Source organism: Xenopus laevis, chromosome 5L (genome assembly GCF_017654675.1).
Source record: "Xenopus laevis strain J_2021 chromosome 5L, Xenopus_laevis_v10.1, whole genome shotgun sequence".
Taxonomy (NCBI): domain Eukaryota; kingdom Metazoa; phylum Chordata; class Amphibia; order Anura; family Pipidae; genus Xenopus; species Xenopus laevis.
This window is the reverse complement of record NC_054379.1, coordinates 158,009,184-158,020,560: the sequence shown is the minus strand read 5'-3', so window position 1 is coordinate 158,020,560 and position 11,377 is coordinate 158,009,184. Positions and strand designations below refer to the sequence as shown.

The window sequence follows — 11,377 nt, the reverse complement described above, 5'->3', positions numbered from 1 at the left end:
CTGCTATAGTTCCAGGGGTACCCAGGGCACAAATAAGCACTCACCCCAAATCTCCCCTAACTGACCTACGGACTGGGCCCCCTTAGCTCATAACAAGGTTATAGATATATAGAAACATTGGGGTAACAGTCACCCTGCTATAGTTCCAGGGGTACCCAGGGCACAAATAAACACTCACCCCAAATCTCCCCCTAACTGGCCTTCAGACTGGGCCCCCTTAGCTCATAACAAGGTTACAGATATATAGAAACATTGGGGTAACAGTCACCCTGCTATAGTTCCAGGGGTACCCAGGGCACAAATAAACACTCACCCCAAATCTCCCCCTAACTGGCCTTCAGACTGGGCCCCCTTAGCTCATAACAAGGTTACAGATATATAGAAACATTGGGGTAACAGTCACCCTGCTATAGTTCCAGGGGTACCCAGGGTACAAATAATCACTCACCCCAAATCTCCCCCTAACCTCCGCCCCTGGCTGCTGGGGTCAGTGACTCCCTTTCATCTGAAAGCAGGAAAGATGTAATGTAAGTGGAAGGCAAGTAATTCTAAAACTATTAAAAAAATAAATAATAAAGACCAACGACAAAGTTGCTAGAAATAGGACATTTTATAACATGCTAAATATTTCCGTGAACCACCCCTTTAATTAAATCGAACGAGCCGTACGTTCCCTTTTTGTTTTTCTCATTTGCTCAACTTTTTCCTTCCTTTTGGTCGGTATCGTCAGATCCAATTTGGGCGCATCTAGCCCGGTCTGTGGGAAGGCTAAATCGTTGTGGCTAAATAACACTGCCTTGAATAATTGTTGTGGTGCACAGACACCTGTTGCTTGTTTTGAGATGAATAATGAGAATAATGAGAATAGTAATGAGGCAAATGCAGTGACATGGCACTTTCCCCTGTTAACATGAAGCGGCGGTGTCAGGCAGCCCCCCTCCCAGCAGCATCTCTGGATAATGATTGGAACATCATACGACGGGTAGAGAGAGAAGATAATAGTCCTGCCTCCCCTCAGGAGTCATTCTGTGCTGACAGCAGTGCAGGGCTGAGCTCTATATAAGCCTGAGAAGAATAGTGAATAGATAGAAGATCTGCCCTGTGGATTACAGCCTGGCACCTCTTCACTTGGCAGTTGTCACTGGCATTTCACCAGACTGGGCAGCAGGAGGCACAACAAGGGCTGTTTTTATTTTTTATTGGAAATAAACCTTGTAATTTGTTGGCTGTAACTTGCCCTTGCTTGGATATACGGCAGGAGGACCGCACTGCTCCAGGAGATATGTGAAGATCAAGGTGTTGATTATCTGTTGCCACGAATTAAGTAAGTCCCATACAATGTCTATTGGGGAACCTTGTGCTCTGCTCTGCCTTAAAGGGAATTCCTATGCAATAGGGTATTGGCAAATGGGATGGGAGTCATTACGTAACTGTTTTCTCACCATATGTATATGCAAGGATTGCCTGGGCAGCCCCTGTCTGTTATTGGGGATCTGGGAGTTGTAGTTCACCAACAGTCAGAGTGAGACAGATTGGAGGACCAATGTGGGGACCTACTGCTGCTTTGAAGTGACCCCACAAATTTTGGAGCACTCTGTGCCCTTGAAGACCCTCTTCTCTAACTCTGTAACCCTGTGTCTCCCCCTCAAATAACTACTTATCTGCTGTAGGCTGGGGAGGAATGCTGGGAGCTGTAGTTCACTATCTGTATAAATGAGATGTTTCCAGTTGTGATGTCACAGAACAGAATTAAGCAACTCGATTGACTACATAAGATTGTGACGAATCCCAACAGGTCTATTTGTGAAAGAGGTGGTGGATATAAGGAGAGACTTCCAGTTCAGGTGCCAGTGGCTGGGAGAGAATTCTGTGAACTGTATTTCACTAACCACTGGTTGGAGGAGTGAGTTAAGAAGAGGTTGGACTGGGGAAGTCACCGTACAGAATAAATTCATATTATTGGTTAAATTACCTTGTATGTTCCAGGTGTCAGCAGGGAGTTCCCCTTGAAACAACAAGATTTTAAGAACCACTTTGCAATTTGCTTTTATTTTTCAGTTCTTTCTATTCTGCCAGACTCCTATCTGAAAATAGAATGGTATCTGGTTGCTAAGGCAGTATCCTTAGCAACCAGCCAGCAAATTTATTGGGAGATTATTTTTTTTCTATTGTTCTGATCCGTCTATTTATTCCCTTATCCATCTTCCCAATCCTTGCCTGATGGTGACCCTAGTAACAAGACAATACACCTGAATTCAAAAGTCACAGAAAACTACCTTAAAACAAACAAAATTTCCTTTTAAATCTAAAGAAAGATAAAATGATAATGTTTTATGTAAAAAAATCTGGTTCTTTTTGAATGAATGATTTCGGGGATCCTGATGGACAGCGTTATAAACACGCCACTTATTTTACTCTGCCTTTATCAGCGTCGATTCACTTCCTTTTAAACAACTTTCCCCTTTACACTCACTTCCCAGGCTTACGTGTAACTGGAATGGCTATTGAATGCGGTATCTGCTCCTTTCTGTTCTCGGCACTGCTGGTTCTGACTTTTGAATTATGATTGTAGCAGAAGCAGATGATTAACAGACACGGACAGGGACCGACTTCTGCATCAGAAGCAGAGAACAGAAAGGGCTAAACAAATCCCACATTCAATAACAGATACAAATGCCCCTCAATGTGGTGCTGCCTGTGTCGGAATACTCCTTGGTGCATAGATAAGGTTTGGGTGAATAATAAATCTGCCTTTGGGGCTGGAGGTTTGTGCTGTTTATCTAAACATTACATTGCAGGATGGCAAAACCCTCAGGGCGCATTATATTAAGGCATTAGCAGAACCTTTCTGGGAATCCAAGATAAGAAAAAAATTCGGAATGTTCACCCGGTACCGCTAATTTGTGTCTCGGCTTCCTGACCGCTTCTCCGATATTTCATCTGGAAACCTAAAGATCCCAATTCCGAAGTTTCTTTTCCAAAAACAAACCAGAAATGTGTTTTCGTTATCCCCAACAGACTTAAATGCACTGCTGATTGGTAGCTATTGGGTTTCTGCACTGGAGTAAACTTCTACCAGTATTTATTAGGAAGTCGTCAAGGATAAGTAAACCTTTAAAATAAGTGAATGTAAAATTGATGAGAGTGCTATTCTAAGCACTTTTGTAATTTACATTCATTATTTATTTTCTTTTAATTCCAAGATATTAATGAATACATGTAAATATGAATGCATTTTGTTACAACAGCGCCACCTGCTGGTCAGTTTCCCACCAGTCTGACCACCAAGTAGTCAAGGAAGTTGTCAGGAGAGAGAAAGAGGCTGCTCTGATGATTTGAGAAATGTTTATAATTTTTTTCCTAAGCAGAAGAACATCAGAGCAGCCTTTTTTCTTTCTCCTGACAACTTCCTTGACTACTTGGTGGTCAGACTGGTCTGAAACTGACCAGCAGGTGGCACTGTTGTAACAAAATTCTTTCATATTAACATCACATGTATCCCTTTATAAAATAAATAATGAATTTAAATTACAAAAATGCTTAGAACAGCAGCCTCATCAATTTTACATTCACTTATTTTAAAGGTTTACTTATCCTTTCAGAGCACCTCAAAATCTTGCCTAGAGCCCTATCGGAGCAAGGAGCCCTACTTTTATATGTTTGAATCAGAGCTGCTATAGGAATGGGACCTGTTATCCAGAATGCTCAGGACTTTTGGTTTTCCAGATCTTTCCATAATTTCTTCATACCTTCAGTTTGCTAAACCCAATAAGATTGTTTTGCCTCCAATAAGGATTAATTATATCTTAGTTGGGATCAAGTACAAGCTACTGTCTTCTTATAACAGGGAAAAAAAGAAAAAAAATTCAACTATTTTGAGTCTATGGGAGACGGCCTTCCTGAAATTTGGAGCTTTCTGGATAATGGGTTTCGGGATAACAGATCCCATACCTGTATATTGTTTTGGCTGCTACCAAAGCTAAAGCAACTTTAAATGCCAATATTTCTATTAAATCTGCTTACCTACAGACTAAGAAACCAGCATTCCTATATGTTTATTTTGTGTTATAAGTAGGGATGCACCGAATCCAGGATTCGGTTCAGGATTCGGCCAAGATTCGGCCTTTTTCAGCAGGATTCAGATTCGGCCGAATCCTTGTGCCTGGCCGAACCGAATCCGAATCCTAATTTGCATATGCAAATTGTGGGGTGGGCGGGATTTCATGCGACTGTGTTACAAAACAAGAAAGCAAACCAATTTTTTTCCACTTTTTCCTTTCCAGCCCCTAATTTGCATATGCAAAGTAGGGTTCGGATTTGGTTCGGTATTCGGCCGAATCTTCCAAGATGGATTCAGGGATTCGGCCGAATCCAAAATAGTGGATTCGGTGCATCCCTAGTTATAAGGTATCATTTACAATGTCCCTTGCCGTGTACGAATTGCATTTAAAAGCCATTTTTTTGCATTTGCTTACTGGTGGGGCATTGTGTGAGTAGCCACAGGCCTCTGCGCATTTTTCGGAGGCTGTTGAATCGAGTGCAATCTTCTTCAAAAGGGGCAGGCGGGGGGGGGAGGTAGCCCACAGGTGTCCCCCTCCTGTCCACTACCGGCCCATAACTTGCACGTGGTTTGCATGAAAAAGTTAGGGAGCAGAGGGGGGTGCAGCCAAAATTGGGACCCAATAGCAAACAATAAGGACAGGGCTGCACCTCCCAAAAGTGCTGATGCAGCATGCAGAGAGCAACAACCCCATGGGGCACAAGTCCCTATTAAAGGGGTGGTTCAACTTTACAATTGATTTTTATTATTTAATTTTTATTTTATATTATTTGCCTTCTTCTGACTCTTTCCAGCTTTCAAATGGGGGTCACCGACCCCATCTAAAAACAAATGCTCTGTAAGGCTACACATTTATTGTTATTGCTACTTTGTATTACTCATCTTTCTATTCAGGCCTCTCCTATTCACATTCCAGTTTTTTATTCAAATCGATGCATGGTTGCTAGGGGAATTTGGATCCTAACAACCAGATTGCAGGAATTGCAAACTGGAGAGCTGCTGAATAAAAAGCTAAATAACCACAAATAATACAAAATGAAAACCAACTGCAATTTGTCTCAGAATATCACTCTCTACATCATATTTAAAAGTTGACTCAAAGGTGAACCACTCCTTTAATTGAACACCAAGGGGTGCGCTCTACCATCCCTTTCATTGTGCACCCCGAGATTGTAAATGAGCCCTGAACTCTATTTATATAGACAGGTGTCTGTAACAGTCTTAGAACAAGGGCCCCTAGTAGTGATGGGCGAATAAATCCACGTTTCTCAAATTTGCAAAGCTCCTGTGAAAATTCACTGGCGAAAATTCTGAAGTCGATTGCGCCAAAATCGCCGCGCATCACTATTCGGACTTCCATTGACTTTAACGTGGCGTCAAAATTGACGGGGTGTCAATTTACGAGTTTTACAAATTTTTCTCAGTTTCGCAAATTTTGTGGGAAATTCACGAATTTTACGAAGGAAGCGAAACGGGAGAAATTCACTCATCACTATTAATATGTGCCCCAGCTCCCCATCTGAGTTGCAGGAAATTATATAAATATGAAATGTCCAACCTGCAGCCCTCCAGTTGCCAATCTACAATTCCCAGCATTTCCCAACAGCTTCCAACTCAAACCAGTGCCATAACTTCCATACAGCAGACCTCGTGGCAGAAGAGGTGTCCAGAGACAGGGGCCCAAAACACAGGGTCTGCTGCAAAACCCAAGTCTGCTTCAAGTAAATCAATTGGTCTATAAATAGAAACCTATTTTGCATCTTTCATAATATTGTCAGATTCATTATTAATGATCCTAAGTGCTGGGATTCACACCCTTGTTACTTAATGTTTTTTTTGAACATTGGGAGGATATTCTAGACTTTAGTATTGTGCCAACTAGATTCCATTAATAGTCACAAGAAAAGGCCGTGGAGAAAGAAATGCCAAGCCCATGACATTAACAGACTACGGGGTTCTCATTAATTATAATATAATAAAAGCCAGCGTGCGTCTACCTACTTTCATGAAACATAAGTTCTCTGTCCTGTGTCTATATTGTATTGTATATTCCTGATAAGAATGAGTAGCAGCTGTACCCACCAAGCCATGAGTTGTTTTCCAGTGTGTCTTTAACCCTGTGTCTCTGCTTCAAAACAGATAATTATAGTCTTGCTCCAGCCACTTAAATGTTTGCTAAAGGCACTTACCATGTAAAGCACAACAATACATGTGTTCATTTATAGCAAGGGTGGGTGGAGACTATGCCCTTGAAGAAGTAGTTGGATATATCAGGGTAAATTAAGGTGCTAGAAAGTAAAGAGACGAGACCTGGATAAACCAAACAATTTGAACATTTTTGCATTCACCTCTTCTGGTGATCACCATTACTAGTTTCATAGAGAAGAGCAGAATCTTAGATTATTCATGCAAAATGTCTAAAGAACCAGAAAAAAATGATGTCAAATTCAGGAAAATGGAAGATTAGGGACATTCGTTATACCTTCCACCGTCTTTTTTTGGTCTTATCTCCGTTTATTATGTTTGGCGAGGAGTTTCCTCTACTCATGCTCCAGTTCTGCAATGAGCCCAGGAGATCTGGTATGGAGGACCAGGGTTGTCTCCTTGAGTGGTTTTGGTGCAGTTTGTAAAGGAATAATTAAAATGTCATGATTTTAAGGCATTTTCATCCTGTAAGGTTACTGAGCCTTTAACCCTAATCCAGCTACCCAAGCATTACTAATCAGGTCACTTTCAATTGGTAAAGGTCTAGCCATAAGAGACAATAAGGTGCAAGACCTACAATGGAAGCATACGGTACTTCATGGGAACACTGCTTAGAGTTTGTCCCATTGGACCAGTGACCCCCAACCAGTAGCTCACGAGCGACATGTTGCTCTCCACTCCCATTGGCTCCCAATGGACTCCTAATAAGTGCTTATTTTGAAATCCCTGGCTTAAATTCAGTTTTGAAGACACTGGTTTACTCCAGAGCATCCTATAAGCTAGCCTTCCACATTAGGCGACCCATTAGCCTATCACAGCCTTTATTTGGCAACCCCAAGGAATTTTTCTTGCTTGTGTGGCTCCCCAACAATTTTTATATTTGAGTGTGGCTCTCAGGTAAAAAAGGTTGGGACCCCTGGTCCAGACAGTAGTTAGAGAGCAACTTGCACCAATATCTTTCCAATCTGACATTAAAGCTCTCCAAAAAAATAACTTATGAAATACTGAGAATCCCCAAAAACCTGTAGGACATTACTGTAAACTGTTTCCTGTTTCACCTCTATAAAGTAACCCTGAATCTCTTGTGGGCAACCTTTAACCCTAAAACATTTTAAGAAACATCTTTAACCCTAATACCCCTTAGGAAAAACCTAAACCCCCAATTATTCAGTGTTTAAATTCATAAAACCAGTTGGTTTGATTGGAGAATCCATACTTTTCTATGGACTCATCAACTCATCCAGTGTTGATCACAATGGAATATGTGGTCACTCCTTGGTTAGCAAATCCCTAGAATGGTGCACTTTATCCGTAAGTCTACTTTGCTCCAAGCCAAGTGATCTTCCGACTTAGTGGAATCTTGTACACAACAGTCAGTTGGCAACGTCCTTCTTCATCAGGTAGTGAAGAAAAACAAAGGTCAACTTAAATTAGAATCCAGTTATAATTGGACTTGATTTCTGTGACATGGCTGTTCTTGGTATTGTTTGCACTCAAAAATAGCAACGCCTTTTATCTTTACCCTACCCTAAATTAGCCTCGCATGTATGCAAGCTTATATTCCAGATATTAGCAGCTACACGTTGGGTTATTTCCCTACATTGGTTGGCTCCTTCCCTTCCTATCTCACATGTTATTAACAGACTTACATTTCTACAGTCTACATTTATCGGCTCTCCTGGAAGACAAACTTGATCTACATACCTCCATATGGTCACCTTGGGATAAGTTTCTCTCTGAACAACCATAGGATTACTAACGTCCATACTGCAATCATGATTAGACATTGCATGCTTTGATTTATTTGTATAATTCTATTTTGTGTATATTATTTTTGAAACTTCTTTTCATTTGCCTTTTTCTTATGTACTATTATGATTTTATTTATACGTTGGTAAATATGGCAAATAAAGAGAGAAAAAATTAAAAAAAACAGCAACACATTTGCTGAAGGGTGAAATGAACTACATGGTGTATTGTGGTAGTAGTCAATGTTCAGACCCCAGGTGGAGTTTCAGGAGTCAAGTGCACCATTAAAAGTTTGATCAGTCTGATGCCATTTCTTCCTCTTTGCTCTAATCTTTTACTTTCTGTTCATAAACTTCACCTTCTCATCCAGTTCCATCAATATAAATCATATAATTCAGTAATAAAACGGGGGGACATTTGTCTGATTGTTTGTTATGAAATGGAATAATGTCTCCTTAGAAATGGTGCCAGTGGTTCTGTGCCAGATTCACTCCGTCGTGCCTCCACTGGATATTAAATTATTTTTAAGAGAGATTCTCATTTTGCCGCTCTTACGACTTCAGTGGAACTCAGCCAAGACTTCAACTTGCTGCTTCAGTTTTGTAAAGGGTTATTCTAGTGCAGGTTTTTTCAGTCCTGGTCCTCTTGTTCTACATGGTGTAAAGTCCTATTAATAACTTGACCCAAACATATATAATTAGAGGCTTACTACTATTTATATTCTGACTCATCCTATAATTACTATGGTTCAGGTTCATTTTCTATCCATTTGGGACATCAGAAAGGAAGGGTAGCTAAGGGAAGTACTCTTTAAAGGAGAACTAAACCCTAAAACTTTATGGGCTAAAAATGCCATATTTTATATAGTGAACTTATTGCACGAGGCTAAAGTTTCAGCTTGTAAATAGCAGCAATGATCCAGGACTTCAAACTTGTCACAGGGGGTCACCATCTTGGAAAGTGTCTGTGACACTCACATGCTCAGGGGGCTCTGATTGGCTGTTGAGAAGCTAAGCTTAGGGGTCGTCACTAATTATCCAGCAGAAAATGAGCTTCCCCTGTAATATAAGCTGATGCTACAGGTTTGCTGATTATTAAATTCTGATGCTAAGTGCACTGGTTTCTGTGCTGCCATGTAGTAATTATCTGTATTAATTACTAATCAGCCTTATATTGTGACATTTCTATTCTATGTGTACTGTATATTGTGAGTGGGTCCCTAAGTTCAGTAAGCGACAGCAGCACAGAGCATGTGCAGTGAATCAGCAGAAAAGAAGATGGGGAGCTACTGGGGCATCTTTGGAGACACATCTTTACTGCTAAAGGGTTGTGGTTGCCTTGGGCTGGTACAGAAGCCCAAAACATAACTGCCCATCCCTAGAGATTCAAGCAAATAGTTCTTGCACTTTGTAAATGAGACCTCTTCCCTCTGATGGGCACTTTTTCTACTTCTGAGTCAGTTATTCATAGATTTCACTGCCAAATGGCTGAAAAAACCCCACTGATATTGCTTGGTGCCAAAGCACCAGTAACAGGTGGTCCTTATGGCTGGGGAATGCAAATATATAGTTCATTACTGTTTCTGATCAATCACTTCATTATAGAGAAATTATTCCAGGGGGATTTAGTTGTTTGAAAAAAACACATCTCCTACTCACTCGAACTGAAGCCTCCATTAATGTTCAAGGGGAAATCTGATGGAATTGACTACATCCATAAATGGGAAATGGTTGAGACTTGATGGACAGTTGTTGTTTAATCCCAAATGAACTAAATTGAAATAGAAAGCATAATCCTTATGCCATCAACTTGGAGTTACGTTGGGTTGGTTATTATTATTTACGTGGTATTTTTGGTTTTAAGGCAGTGCTATGTGTGTGGCATGAGGGTTATGAATACCTTGTGGTTTCAGTAGGCTTCTAACTTGCATTGTGAAGGTCTCCTCACCCAACCCTAAAGGTTTCTCTACTAAGATTTGAGGTAAATTGAATCAATCTAAAATGAAGAATTCTTTAAGCAGTACCTTGTAGGTTGTGCTATGGAGCAATAAAGTATCAGTAAAACAACCAAAATGGAACATTTATATCACCGAATTTACCATGAAAAATTGCTTCATAGCCCTATGTGCTTGTAAAGGCTTTTAGGGTATTAACTGGAAAATTCATACACAGTTTTGGTGGCCTAGCCCAATGAGTGGATCTCCACGTGTATGGCCAACTTTACTGTGACCATTTTGCCCAACTGTTGCCATCTTGCCCTGCTGCCTCCATTAGGCCTATTTTAGTTTCTTCTGTCCACTTATCTTACCTAAAGCTTCTGCTCTACAGGGCCACCCTAAAATCCATGGTCCAGGGTGTTCACCCCTGTTTGGACCCCCTGAAGGCAGCTCTGCACAAATATAGTACAGTATTTTCATTTAAGTCTCCATGCAGGCCACACTTGTTTGTTTTGCCATAGACTCATGCCGAGCACATTTCAATATGAAAGTCAAATGATGCATTTTCATCAGATGTGATGTATCCACGTTGAAATGCAAGGACCACATTATATTTTACTCTGACCTGGAAGGGCAGCAATTACTGTAGATCCCCTCATTAGAAGGGATTAAGTGTTTATTATTGGTTGAAATAACAGGGCCACATAGAGATGCTTTGTACTTGCAGTGCTGGTTGTGTAACGCTGAGTACATACACGTTATAGAACGATGATACGAACAAACATGGAAATGACTTGTTATATATGCAGATACCACTAACCCAACATAGAGAGGCTGCCTATATGTTACAAGACCAACCATAAGCCAGAGAAAAGCCTGTTTTTTTGCATAATGCATAGATTTCTGCCTCTCAGCTTATAGTGCTGGGTTTGATTCAGACAAGGGCACAATAGGACTAGTTATATGAATTTCAATGGTCAGAACTGTGCGTTTTTCACATTAAAATTATTTTCTTTATACAGTATGTTCTGTCCTAATATTCTTTTTCATTGATTCGCCACTTTGCTGATTAATACTTGTGCATACTTTTCTGCAGAGTTTTTATGACTAAGATGATCTTATGGGAATATTGGTTCAAGCCTTACAGCATTGCATTCAAATGACAAATAGACCTGCATTGGGGAGTCACATTTGGGACAAGATTTCTTGCTGTGCCAAGTTACACTCCTGTCTGCAGTTTTTGTTGAAGTATGTTAAGGCTTTCAGATGGTACAAGGAGTTGATGTTCAACAAACCATTGGTTAAAGCTTGTTAGATATAAATAGTGGGCAACATCTATGCCAAAAATAGCTGGGCAGCCAGTAGTTGGGCACCAATGCACATGGTACTGTGTTGTTACATACAGTAGATGCATTGCAGTTGCTCTG

The 11,377-nt window shown here is 40.6% G+C and overlaps 1 protein-coding gene across 1 annotated transcript in view; it reads left to right on the top strand.

The window, feature by feature from the left end:
• Positions 1-1,052: 1,052 nt before the first annotated feature.
• opn5.L (opsin 5 L homeolog) overlaps positions 1,053-11,377 on the top strand; it is a 43,809-nt gene continuing 33,484 nt past the window's right edge. The window contains 1 exon segment of the mRNA NM_001195593.1: positions 1,053-1,324. The gene's annotated coding sequence lies outside the window, so the exon portion shown is untranslated.